We start from the raw sequence: 14,250 nt of genomic DNA, 5'->3' as shown, positions 1-14,250 counted from the left end.
TCACTCTTTCTCTCATCACACACCACCCCCTCACACCTAATATTTTGATCTCTTAAAATGTGCTCAAGCTAAGTGCTACTTTAATTTTTATGACATTGTAAAAGATGGCTACCTTTTATAGATAAGGAAATTAATAGGTTTGAATATGTATACAAGGGACATGGAGCCACAGAATCAGATATTAATGCAGACTCAGATATTAAACTCCAGGCCAGGCACACCCTATTAACTGTTAACCACTATTCCATTATGTTTGTAGTTCCTCCAGGTAGTTTCCCTGATGCACCGGGAAAAGTCATAACTCTACTTTTTTCTCCACATCTCTCTCTGCCTTTTTGCCTTTATTTAAGACTCAGCTCAATTATTACCACCTCCAAATCCCTTTCTGCATCTGCTCACCCCTTTGAAATTTTCCACACCCTTCAATGTATGCAAAATTAAGTTCTACTGCACCCCATATCCTCTCTGAGCATTTATTTATCTGCAGGTCTCCCTTTATAAGATCTCAAACCCTCTAAGGCAAGAGGCCATGCCTGCAGTGTTGTATTTTCCAAGAACCTTCTGCTGTAACTGAGACATAGAAGGCACTTAATAAATGTAGGTTGAATAAATAGTTGAAGTGTAAAGTATAGTGTGGAGAGCAGCTACAGGTACAAGCCTACAGGTTCAAGTCCTCTCATGGCCACGTGCAAGTCCCAGCTTGGAGGGCAGTGCCCACCCCCCGCCCCCCCAGCACAATTATAGCCAACAGCTATAGTTGCAAGCTTGAACCTATGGTTCAAACACGTGGCCCCCACATGCCTAAGTGATATAGGCTGTAAGTAAACAAAGCTTGATCAGGTGAATGCAATTGAGAAAGATCAAAATTCATGAGAATGTTGTAAACATCTTGACCACGCCCTTACTTTGCCTCTCCAGGCATCTGGCTATAAAATAAAAACATGGCTTGTAGTCTGTGAAGCTGTCTCTCCATCTGGAAGAGTGTCCCACTGAGACCCAGCTTTCATTCTCTTGTCTGTCTTTTCTCAATCCTTCACCACCCCACCTCAGGGTCACTTAATCTGGCTATGCTGGTACAGCACATAAGGCACCCTAAGTCTGAGTATGCTGGCTCACCACAGTATAGTAAGTGGTAGTGATAAACTTTGCATAGGAGGGTGAGGTCACGAAGGGGTGAAATAGCACAGTTTGTTTGAGAATCAGAAATATTTCAGAATGGCTGGAGCACAGTGTCAAATCAGAATGAGGATCAGGAAGGAGGTGGAGAGACACCGAAGGGAAAGATCATAGGAAGCTGTGTCAAGCCTTAAAGATGAGACATTAGCAACAAGCACTGGGATATAATGGCAGAGTTTAATCCTACAATGAATATTTAATTTGCATTTTAAAGATTTTTTGCTTAACAACTGATTTCAAGACCATATGTAATTATTTTTTTTCTCCTCCAATTCAGTGTGGAAGGATTAAAAGTCAGAAAAATTACATCTTTAGTCATCATTTCTATCACAAAATAGCTCAGAATCAGCACATCCATTCTGTTAACTCCATGTGTCACCAGCTTTGTAAGCAAAATGAGAAATTGAGACCTTGACATTCTCCAGACCTTGGTCCCTCAGCTTTCTTATCAAGGAGAGAGAGGACGTGTGTGTGTGTGTGTGTGTGTGTGTGTGTGTGTGTGTGTGTGTTTAATACTCATTAGCAAGTTTTGATAAAAGAAAGTTCTTACTTTTAAAAATTCTATATTTTATTGATTTTTTACAGAAAGGAAGGGAGAGAAATAGAGAGTAAGAAACAATGATGAGAGAGTAACATTGATCAACTGCCTCCTTCACACACCCTACCAGGCATGTACCCACAACCAAGGTACATACTCTTGACTGGAATTGAACCTGGTACCCTTGAGTCCACAGGCTGTTGCTCTATCCACTGAGCCAAACAGATTAGGGCAGGAATTCCCTGCTTTTTAAGAAATGCTCTGAACTTTAAATTTTTGTTAATGAAGTAGGGTCAGAAATTAATAATTAGAAATCCAGTAAATGTTGTGAACATACCATGTCTATGAGAGTAGAGAGCAACTTGGACCTTGGATTATTCTGTGAAGAGTTTGAAGACTATATATATATATATATATATATATATATATATATATATATGCCCTGGGGAGGGGATGAGAATGGTTAATAGGGAAAAAGGGGTGGGGGGGCATCTGTAATACTTTCAACAATAAAGAGAAATTTAAAAAAAATATATTTTCAGGTCAACAGAAGGTGTCATTCAGGAATTCAGGAAAGCAATTGACTTCTCCCATTAGCAGAATTGGGAATCTGAGCTAAAGATACTTAGTATGTTTATGGGAAGAAATTGGATTACTAGTTAGCCTAGACCACAGAAATGAAAATGCATATACATGCACTCATAAATATTTAATCAGCAATGATACAAGTAATTATTGTTTTGCCCATTTCTGCATATTGAAAAACAGATACTTAAATAGACTATTTTCAAGATCACAAAGTTAGTAAGCAGTGGCGCCAGCACTTTACCTTGGCTATGCCAGCCTCTGAAGTCCCCAATATTTTATACTCATTTTTTTCTCACATTCAAGGGAAGCCAACTAAATGTTAGCTATGTGCATGTGGTTCTAGGAAACACCCATATCTTGCCCTTGGGAGCCTCAAACTCCAACATCTAATTTATCATTCCCTCTCTTACATGTCATGGTCCTCCTTTTGCCACTTAGGAAATGGAAGCATCATAGTTTCAAAGATGACTCTTATCTATACTAAAAGGGTAATATGCTAATTAGACCGAAAGTCTTCCGGATGTCCTTCCTGACAAAGCCACAGCAGCTGCAAGGGCCAGGGGTTGGCCACGCAGGAGAGATGGTGGCACAGGCCAGTCCAAGGCCACAATTCCTTTCACAGAGGCTTTGGGAGAGCCTGGTACCACATGAGAGGTTGGGCTGAGAGAGAGAGAGAGAGAGAGAGAGAGAGAGAGAGAGAGCAGAGTCACACGAGAGGGTGGGGTGCGGCCACTTTCTCAGAGTTGGCATGGGAGAGTCCTCCATGCAGGCCAGTCCACTGCAGCGGCCCCTTCTGTAGAGGTGGCACTGGAGAGGCCTCAGTGCGGGAGAGGCTGTGGCACAGGCTGGTTCAACACGGAGGCCCCTTCCACAGAGGCAAAGGAGAGGGGGCTGTGCAGTCCTGGTTCCAGTGCTGCCTTTTCTGCAGAGGCAGCCACAGAGGTATGGCTTGGGCTGGTCCTAGTGCCACACCTCCGCAGAGGCTAGACAGGGTGAGACCTACTGTGCCTCAACCTCCCACAGCCCCTCCCCGAGCTGGTCAGGCCCCAGATCGCCCCCCACCCACCAGTGGGTGGGGGTGGGGGGAGCAGGGCCAGCGCTAAGAAGAGAGGGCTGGCAATGGCAGAAGCAGGGTGGGGGGTGGGGGTAGTGCCTTCACCTGATTGCCGGTCGCCTCCCACAGAGGAGATGGGGAGTGAGCCTACTAAGTCCCTGAGTACTCTTGGACTGTGAGAGAGGGCAGGCCGGGCTGATGCAACCCTCCAACCCCCCCGCATAGATTTTTGTGCACCGGGCCTCTAGTAAACACATAATTTTCATAAATGATACTCATGTGAGACACAAATAAAACTTTTGAAGGTAGAAAATGGGATAGGGGTTTTAAGCTCTACAATTAGCTGTTTAAACTTGACTGTAATTGCATATTTGTCAGATTTAATTAGTTAGATAAGCCTTCATTCGTTAATGCCTTCAATGTGTTAAATACCACGTTAGACACTGAAAAGTCAAAGGCAAGCAATATGACCTTGTCTTCAGAAACAATAGAGACAAGAATGGTTTAATAAATAATTACAAAAAAGTTTGTTAAGTGCTATGAAAATGCATTTCAAATAAAATATCATAAATATATACAATGGAATATTCCTCAGTGGTAAGAAGAAATAAATTCGACCATGTATGTCAACACTGATGAATCTTGAGAATAGGTAAGTCAGACAGAAAAAGTCAAGGACTATATGATTCTATTCATATGTGGGATATAAAACTGAAAGCAACAAATAAACAAATAAGAAAAACCAACAAAAGCTCATAGACACAGACAACAGTATGGAGTTTATCAGAGGGAAGTGGGGGTGGGAGATAGTGAAGGGAAAAGAAGGTCAAATATTTGGTGATGATAGAAGATTTGACTTTGGATGGTGGACACACAATGCAATATACGAATGATTCTATATAATATTAGGCTAAAATGCAAATCGACCGAACAGTGGAACAACTGGCCGCTATGATGAACACTGACCACCAGGGGGCAGATGCTCAATGCAGGAGCTGACTCCTGGTGGTCAGTGAGCTCCCACAGGGGAAGCGCCGCTCAGCCAGAAGCTGAGTTCACAGCTGGAGAGCGCAGTGGTGGTGGTGGCAGTGCTCAGGATCCCTTCCGATGTCCATCTGCTAGCATAGGGCCACTCCTCTGAGCCTAAGTCAGCAGGTGAACATCCCCGAGGGGTCTCTGACTGCAAGAGGGCACAGGCCAGCGTAAAGGGCCCCCCCAGTGCATGAATGTCATGCACCAGGCCTCTAGTGTATTATAGAACTGTACACTTGAAACCTACATAATTTTATTAACCGATGTCCCCCCAATAAATTGATTTAAAAAAAAAAAGAGAGAGAGAGAGAGAAAACAAGAAAATGTATTTTGTTCATTAGATTCCACATGTGAGTGATATCATGTCCCATGGACACAGACAATTGATTGGTGAAGGCCTGAGAGGAGCAGGTATGGGGTGGAGGCTGTCAATGGGGAAAACACACACACACACACACACACACACACACACACACACACGCACACACACACACACATATAATACTTTCAACAATAAAGATTTAAGAAAAAAATAATTGTAAATGCTCATAAAAGTTGCAATAATATAAACATTGTTGTCACTTCACAAATGTAGAACCAATTTTAGATATTAAACTGGAAGTTGTATGTGTGAAGAAAAAAAGAAAAAGAAAATGTATTTCAAGGATTTTTTTTTAACCAAATCTGGAGTGGTCAGAGAGAGTTTCTATGTGGAAGTTAATGTCTAAGTTGGCAAAATAGAATGAGTAAGGATTAATGAGATGAAAAGGGATGTGTGATGACAATATATAAACCACTGGCAGAAGTCCTCATATCATTAAGGAATACAGCTTCTAGAAATGAAACAGTAAAGCGAAGGGCAGGTAATGATCAGTTATATTGAAGGTTATGTCTCTCACAGTTTACTATTCAATGTCAAGAAATAAAAAGCACCAGAGGTACTGTAACAGGCATGATATTTCACAATTACAGCAGCCCATAGAACAGAGGGGTACAAATGGAATTTTTGTTGACTAATTTTTGAGCCTTTTTCAGACGAGTTACTGTATACTCCTTTAGGTGAGTTCAGTCTTATTGCACAATTTTACAGGCCACTTAAGAAGAGCTTAGCCACTTGAGGGGCACTTCAGGGGTGCTCCAAGGCTCATCTCCATGTCATTATTTCCCTTAAGAGTCTTCTCCCATCTTTCTCTCCTGTTTTACTTCTAACATCATAGGATGTGAGCCCTGTATGCTAGTGCCCAGGGGTGGTGTTCAGCAGAGAGTGTGTGGTGGTGGTGAAGGAAGGAGAGGCACGTTTCAGGTCTCAGTTGAACAGCATCATGGTAGCAACCACAGCCTGTCATGTTAGACTCCAGAGTTGGCCTAGGCTAGTACAAGTGCTGATGTCTATGCATCTTGGGTGGAGCCAGGTGCTGTCCTTGGTGCTTATTCAGCCCCCTCTGAGAGCCCCTAGGGCAGTGCAGGTGCACCATTTGAGGTGACCCCTCTTTTTACTTGAAGTTATTGCTTGGTTTACTCTGCCAGCCTCTGCAGTTCCCTCTGGGAACTTTGGGAAACGTGCACCCCCATGCCATGCTCAAACCTCTGAGAAGCAAAGGGGGTTATCTGAGTACCGCGCTCATGCCTGGAGGTCACGATCCCCTCCCCCCGGCCCCTGGCATGTTTGAGGGCTTTCTTTCTTGTGCTGCAGTTGCAAAACTAGACATCAGTCTCTTCTGTACTTACATTTGCCCTTGTCCTATAAGGAGCTCCTTTGTTCCTCTTCCTTCCCTGACTAGCATTGGAGGAGGGGACACAAGCACCACACTCTCTACTCTGCCTTCCTCCATCTCTTTTCTCACCGTCCACTTTAAGCCTAGCTTGGGGCTTCTCAACCTTGGCACCATTAACCCTTGAGGCCAGGTCCCTCTTTGTTGTGGGGGCCGCCCTGTGCACTGGGGGTGCAAGTTTAGCATCACCCGTGGCCTCTAGTCACTGGATTCAAGTTTCATCTATCCAACTGTAACTATCAAAATTGCCACCCCACCATCCTCCCCACAGAGTAGCAATTTTGTTTACTCTGGAGCACAGGAGATAAACTGATTCCATCAGGATAAATTCACTTGAGGCCCCCACCAGCTGGGATGGCAGAGGAGCTATGCCATGACCCCTGCACTCCTGCGAACACTGCACTGTGAGCTGAGGCCTGCAGCCGGGGGCGTACTGCCTTGATGACCTGGGGCCTGAGGGTGGGCGTTGTCGGGATGCTGCACACCAGGCCCAATCTGCTTTCTGTCCATAAATTTGCAGAAACACATGAATGAGTAGCAACAGAAAATGGTACTGGAGCAGTGGGAACCAGCAACTTTGCACAGGAAGCTTTTAGAGATGTTGATTACTGTAGTCTGCCTGGAATTGGGACGAAATTGAACAAACAAGATGAGTTTGGTGCTTTGAAAAGTGTGAAAGCAGCTAGTGAACTCTATTTTCCTCTATCAGGAGAAGTAACTGATCCAGTGTTTCCAATAAATCCAGGACTTGTCTATGAATCTTGTTAAGAAGATGGTTGGCCGACACCGGGTAATACTTCAGAAGTAGGTGAACTAAGAGTGAAGAAGCATGTAAGAAATAGACAACATCTATTGAACAGTCAAAATGGAACCCCTTAAATTAGGTAGTATGAAACAACAACAACAAAAATCATTTGAAAAGATTTTCTCTTATGCTTGAAATCTAGGTTTTACTTTTTTCTCTTTAATTTCAAGGACATTCTAGAGAGTTGATATCTTTTATTTACTGAACCCTGGTAAACCCTCTCCTTACCCCTCAAGAGTAAGTGTAACTAACCCCTAGGCTTCCAGATTGAGAGTCAGATGCTAACAGAACAAACATTTCATATTGGTTGGTGCTCCTGTGATACAAGTTAATTTTACCTACTACCTACACAAAGGTAAGAAGTTAAGCATTTCTAAGCTTTTGTACAATGCAATTACTTATTAACCTTTAATATTTTTGTATATATGTGTAGAACTTATTTAAAAAAATAACCAAATGACAACTATATAGCTAGCTCTAGATAATTCTCAGAGTAGCTACTCTTTCTTTTCTATCTGCTCAAGTTACACTCAGTTATTATTAAACTATCATTATTACCTCATGCTACTGATCCATCACATCTTACCTTCTTTGCTTTAGATCTTCTGCTATTTCTACTGTGACAGAGGCAGAAGGATTGGGAGAAGTAGCCCATATGACTCTTGGTTAAACAAGCTGCATTTGTTTCAATGTGATATACACTCCAGTGAATAGACATCTAGAAATCTCATGTATTATTTTGGTCTGTCTTAAAATAATTGTTTTTCATACTATAGCTATGTGTTTAGTGGTTTTACAATTAAGTTATGATACATTTTAGAGTAAAGAAGAAAAGCCATTTTCAAAGGGAATACAACTTTAAGTTTAATGAAATCTAATCTGAGCGAATTGGCATGACTCAGCGGTTGAGTGTTGACCTATGAACCAAGAGGTCACGATTTGATTTCTAGTCAGAGCATTTGCCCAGGTTGTGAGCACACTCTCTAATAGGGGTCCTGCAGAAGGCAGCCAATCAATGATTCTCTCTCATTATTGATGTTTTTATCTCCCTCTCCCTTCCTCTCAGAAATCAATAAAAATATATTAAAAATAAAATTAATATGAAATTAATCAATAGTATTAGGAGAGAAAGAAGGAGATCGAGAGAATTGAAATTGTTATGGACTATTTTATTTTAATGGCCTAGTTCATTTTAAGATTCCTACTATAAATGTCTGGGTTCACACATTATTATAAACAGAAATTTAAATCAGTGCAGCCAGTTTAATGATATAAACAGAACATTAATATGCACAACAAAATTAGGAGAAATAATGCATTTTCAAATGGGTATTTATCCTGCCAAGTTCTAAAACCCAAACACATAACTAACCTGATAGCATAATTCTTGAAGTATACATTATACAAAAGACTAATTATTTTTCTATAAAAAATATTGTTACAAGATTAAGTTTTAAGCGGGCATTTCCACTGTAAAATGAAGCTAATTAAAATTATACATAAAACTTGGTGAAGGTTAAAAACTTGTTTCTGAGTTCTTATTCATTTTGGAAATTCCAATAACTAGTACAATTTCAGATGCATAGAGTAGATGATTAATAAATTTGCATTCGAAGAGTAAAGGAATTAAAGTTTTGGAGAATAATATGTATGCTAAATAGAGTAATGAGAAAAAATTATTTTAAAGTGTGCCTGTTCAATAAATGCTGTGATCTAGGCTGAAAATGTTGTTATGAAGGAGTTGAGGGGAAAAACCAGAGGATCGATAAAGAGTTTACCACATGGGACAGGCCATATCAGAGGAAATGAGTTTGTCTTCCTGGTAGTCCCACCAGTGTGTAAGCCCCATCTTTGAGTGGGGACAGGACTTTTCTTGTTCCCGTGAAGTTTTGAACTGCTATGTGGAGAGACCTACATGAAAGTAAACTGAGCATAGTATCTGCCAGTGTCAGTAAGCACAACAACCCATATAGAACGGAAGCTTGACAACAGCCATATGCATCATGTTGGAAGTGTTTCCTCCCCTAACAGAGCCTTGGATGATGACAAGCCCAACCAGTACCCCAACTGCAGCTTGTGAGGGACCTGGAGTCATGAGACCCAGGTACGTGATGCCTGGATGCCTGAGCCATAGAACCCATGGGTAATAAATGTTTTAAGTTGCTAGGGTTTGGGGTGACATGTTACACAGCAATAGAAGGACCCCAACCCTCCCAGGAAAGAATTATTGTTTTCCAAAAGAGCATTACAAGCCTGAGGTCAGTAAACTAGCGAACTTACTTAACCTAGAGGTTATGTATTTAAAAAATAAATTCATGAAAACTGGCACTGTTTTTCTCACAATCATGAATTTATGAGTTTTATCTAAAAAAATCTTGTGAGAGGGTAAAACTCAGATTTAGGGTAGGGGAACTGAAAGGTTGTAATAAATGGAAATAAAAAAAAATAAATGGAAGGGGACAAGGCAGTAGCAGATAGAGTAACAGAGAAGAAACCGATGCAAGTCACTGGCCTGTTGGCAATCTTATCACGCAAACCATTTGCTGAACATTTGTAGAATTCCATGTCTGGTGCAAAACTTCTTGAAGAAAACAATCATTAAAACTTTCCTTTTGTTTTGAAGAGTAAATATATATAATTGTATATTTAATTGAAGTACAATGGTAGAGACAGACACACAGAAGCACACACATATACATATGCATATGTGCACACACATACTTTTCATTGTGATAAAATGTGATAAATGCTTTGGAAAATCTTTGCAAAGCAACAGGCTTGACCCGTAGAATCAGGTGGTAGGAATCTAGGAACTGTGACATATGAGATGAAGATCTACAAGGGTGTGGCTTTGCTTTTATGAGAAATAATCTCTCCCTTCTCCTCCCTGCAACACTTCCCCTTTCTGCCTTCCCAAACACACCTTAATAAGGGACAACTTTGAGATCCTGACATTAGGAAGATGTGATCTACTGTGTTTCCCCAAAAATAAGACATCCTCCGAAAATAAGACCTACTTACAGGTTTCCTTCTGAGTGAAATATAAGCCATTCCCTGAAAATAAGCCCCCCCCCCCCAGGCTAAACATGAGAGATTTGGTCCACTGATTCTGAAAGAAATGGAGTCACAAGTAATTCACCAGGAAATTCAGGAATTGGATTGTTACAATGATGTTCCAGAAGATGATGGCATGATTGTCATTGAATAAATGAGTAAATTCTTGATACTGTAGGATTCACAGATTGTCTGGTTTGTGTTGACAACTATCGTACTACCATAGCGTATACAGGTAATAAATTTCCTTTATTTTCATTTAACAATAAATATGTACCATATTCTTCTTCATGGAAAGATAAGACATCCCTGAAAATAAGACCTAGCGCATCTTTGGGAGCAAAAATTAATATAAGACACTGTCTTATTTTGGGGGAAACAGGGTACTGATCTGCTGCAAAATACAATGTGAGGTCTTAAATATTTCTCTATAGCAGGGAGGTACCGGGAGAGTATTATGGCAAGTGAAATAAGCCAGTCAGAGAAAGACAAGTATCACATGATCTCACTCATATGTGGAATTTAGTGAACAAAATAAACTGATGAACAAAATAGATTCAGCCACATAGAAATATGGAACAGACTGTTCCATCTCAGAGGGAAGGTGGAGGTAGGTGTGTGAGAAGAGATTAATCAAAGAATTTGTATGCATATATGCATAATTCATGGACACAGACAATAGTATGGTGAAGGCCTGGGGAAGGGGACAGGGGTGGGCCTAGAAGAGGCCAATGAGGAGAAAAGGGGGACACATGTAAAACTTTCAACAATAAAGATTTTAAAAAATAAAATATAGTTCTCAAGGTTGTCTAATTCTGTCCATCTCAGTATCTACCAAGCTAGTCCAACCTCCCACTCTTTCTTGCCTGAACTATTACAAAAACCTTCTAAATAGACCCATTTGTTATCCCTGTTTTATCCATTTTCATAAAATGCTGAAACAGGGATACTTTAAATATATAAATAGGACTGGGCTTTTTTCCTACTTTAATAACTTCAATAGCTTTCCATTATTTTTATTGTTATTATTTTAAAAAGATCTTTATTTGGTCAATAAGAAGCCCTTTTGACTCTTGGCTTCATCAGAGTTTTATTTTAAATGTCACAACCTCTCTGATAATCTAGACCAGGGCATTACCTATATTTAATTATTTTATTTTATTTCATTTTTTAATAATGGAAGACACTTTATTATTTTTTAAAAATCAGCTCTCAACATTTCAACTCTGGTAGAAATCAAATGCAAAAAATTTGCATTTTTAAATTAGCATATATTTAACTTTCTCACTCACAGAACTTCATACAGTAAGACACACACCAAGGAGGAGCATGGTCAGAGCAGTTTCTGTTACAGTATTTCTGTGAAGATACAAATACTGAGCTTTCTCTCTGAGAATAAGTTAGCCATTCCTGCTTTTGTCCACTGCATAAGTGGCCTCACAGCTAGTTAAGAGTTACTGTAGTGCTGGAGAGATCTGGACATAGAAAACTAGAGCTCTCAGGAGTGGGAGAGGCATTAACACTCCTGAAATGTGGAAAGGAAGAACATCAAAGATGCATGCCCCAGAAAGGGGTGGTCTTAGTAAATAAATTTTTACAAATAAGAAAATTGAGGTAGGTGAATAACTTTCTAAGGACCACACAGCTTATAAGTGGACATTACTAGTAGAATTTGAATATATTAGTGGAGATGAAACTATTGGAGATAGTTAAAGTAGTGAGATTAGAACCTAAAAATCTGGTACTCACTAAAATTCATCCTTTGGCATAATGATCTTTCTAAAAAACAGACTGCCATACTCTCATTCCTTCCCCCACCATTGACATTGGGACAAAATCCAAGTTCTTTAGTGTGACATACAGAATTTCTCATATGATGGTGTCTTCCTGGTTTTCACCTTGCCCTGTAGCCTTACAAAGTTGTTTGTAAATTCCTACTTTACTGTGTTCTTTCTAACTTCTGTATATTTGTGCACACCATTCTCTTCCTTAGGAAAAGTGCCCCTGATTTCTGAGTTTGGAAAGGCAGGGTTTGTCATGTTTATTGTCCGAGAAGACCTTGAGCTCTTTTTATCCAGTGTGCGTATGTAATATCAGAGTTTTAACTGAGGCTATTGAACTGTGATATAAAAATAATCATCAAGGGCACTACCATTTTTTCCCCAGATATGTCCTTGTGTGACTGTAAAAGCGATATAATAAAGCAATACAAGGCAAAACTAGAAAAGAAAAAGGATGGAAAGCACATAGAATGCTGTAGTAAAAAGGTGTCTTGGAAATCTTAAAGTAAAGAGAATAAGTTTTATTTTTTTTCTTTCATGTGGTGCGAACACTTGATCTCCAATAGACCAACAGTTAATGCAATGCTTCCTTGGTTATGATTCTAGTTTTGATTCTAATGGAGGTGGAGGCATCGGAAGGAAAGAAATGTCAGCAGAATACACTATTGATCTGACATTTACTTTTGAAATTATCTCTCAACAATCTTGGCTGAGGCTTCCTATTCCTACTTTTGTGTTCTCCACAATGCACAGAAAAATAAACGCAGTTCATCTCTGACATTAGAAATTCTGGAGGAATCTGGCATGAAATTACATTGCCATCTCACCCCTCCTATCAGCATTGGTTGGGTGAGGTAACTGGAGAGATGGTGAATTTAGAGGGAATTGATTCTTTCTCTAGAGAGAAAGGGTAGAGAGTAATAAATCAGATTCTCCCAGCTTGGTAGTCAACATCTGGCAGCATCTGAAACAATATGAAATATTCAATTTTTAAAATAACAAATACAAAATGGGAAAAATAAGATTTTTTTAAAAAATAGAAAAGAGATACTAGTTGTCAAATTAAATCATGCCCTGTCAAATAGTCACTTTGGGAGAATGTGTGAATGCATAGAATGCATATGCTATTGATAAAAATGTGGAGAACTGCTCTTTTGGAATTGTCTTAAGGATAAATTTTTAAACTACTCAAGAAAATGAAAGTGAATTGAAAATTCAAACAAATATTACAGAAGGAAATGAAGCAGATTAATGAAAGCAGCTAAAGCAAATAATCTCAAGTAAAATCTTAGAATAAAGTATGAATTACTAGTATCATTCTTAGCCCACTCTTCTCCCTTCCCCTACAATGCAGTACACTCCACACCAGTAGATGGAGTAATAGATTGTCACTAAAATGAAATAATAACTGCAGTCATATTTACAAAGTATGGAGAACCTATTCAAGTAAACACACACACACACACACACAACAAAACAAAACACACACAACAAAACAACACACACACACACACAAACACACACACACACACACACACAGACACATTCTAAGTGCTTTTCAATTCTTTAGATTGACCAAAATCTTAGTAAAAATTTCTTTCTGTTCAGTTATATTATAATGTCATTGACTAAATTACCAACTTTTTATATATTTCAAATTGAATCATACATAGTGAATTATTTTAAAATCACATTATCACCAAAGAGTTTGAGTAGAGACAAACTTTTAGTAACTTCTGAAAGACGTTTTCTTCATCTTGTATTAAGAAAAATTTCTTTATTTCCCATTCTTCTCTCTGTATAGAACTCCAACAAATAACAGTTTATGTTTGGGTTACTTTCTTATATACCTATTCATTGATGCCATTTAGAATCTTCAAATATATTCTCAGAGAGGAAGGGAGAGAAAGGTAGAAACCACAGTGATGAGAGAGAATCATTGAATGGCTGCCCTCAGGCCTCCCACTTGAGATGAAGCTTGTGCCCCAGTCAGAATTGAACTGTGACCTCCTGATTCATAGGATGATGCTCTACCCCTGAGCCACGCTGGCAGGGAAACTCCACTTAGTATCTTTAGATAGGCTCTTCAAAATCCTCCTTGGTTTCTGCTTTGCAAGGGCACAAACTTTGTAAACTCGGGAGATAATAAAAGATAAGGCGCCCAATTAATAATACATTCATGCACGTGCAAACGCACACGCCCTCACACATTTCCCCCCCTCCTCCCACACACAGGCAGGCTGCAAAGCAATGTATACTAGGGAGTTTTCTCCTAAGGTCAGAAGAATTGAACAGTTGTTTTACCTTGGATCACAAGCAGTTCAGAGTAGAAGAGGTGGAAGAGGTCACAGCTGAGGGTTATGGTATATTGTAACAGTCTGAGTGTTTTTAACTGTGTGTGTGTGTGTGTGTGTGTGTGTGTGTGTGTGTGTGGTGGGGGATGGCGGGGA

This window comes from Pipistrellus kuhlii, unplaced genomic scaffold, assembly GCF_014108245.1.
Source record: "Pipistrellus kuhlii isolate mPipKuh1 unplaced genomic scaffold, mPipKuh1.p scaffold_m20_p_7, whole genome shotgun sequence".
Taxonomy (NCBI): domain Eukaryota; kingdom Metazoa; phylum Chordata; class Mammalia; order Chiroptera; family Vespertilionidae; genus Pipistrellus; species Pipistrellus kuhlii.
Note: the sequence above shows the minus strand (reverse complement) of the source record.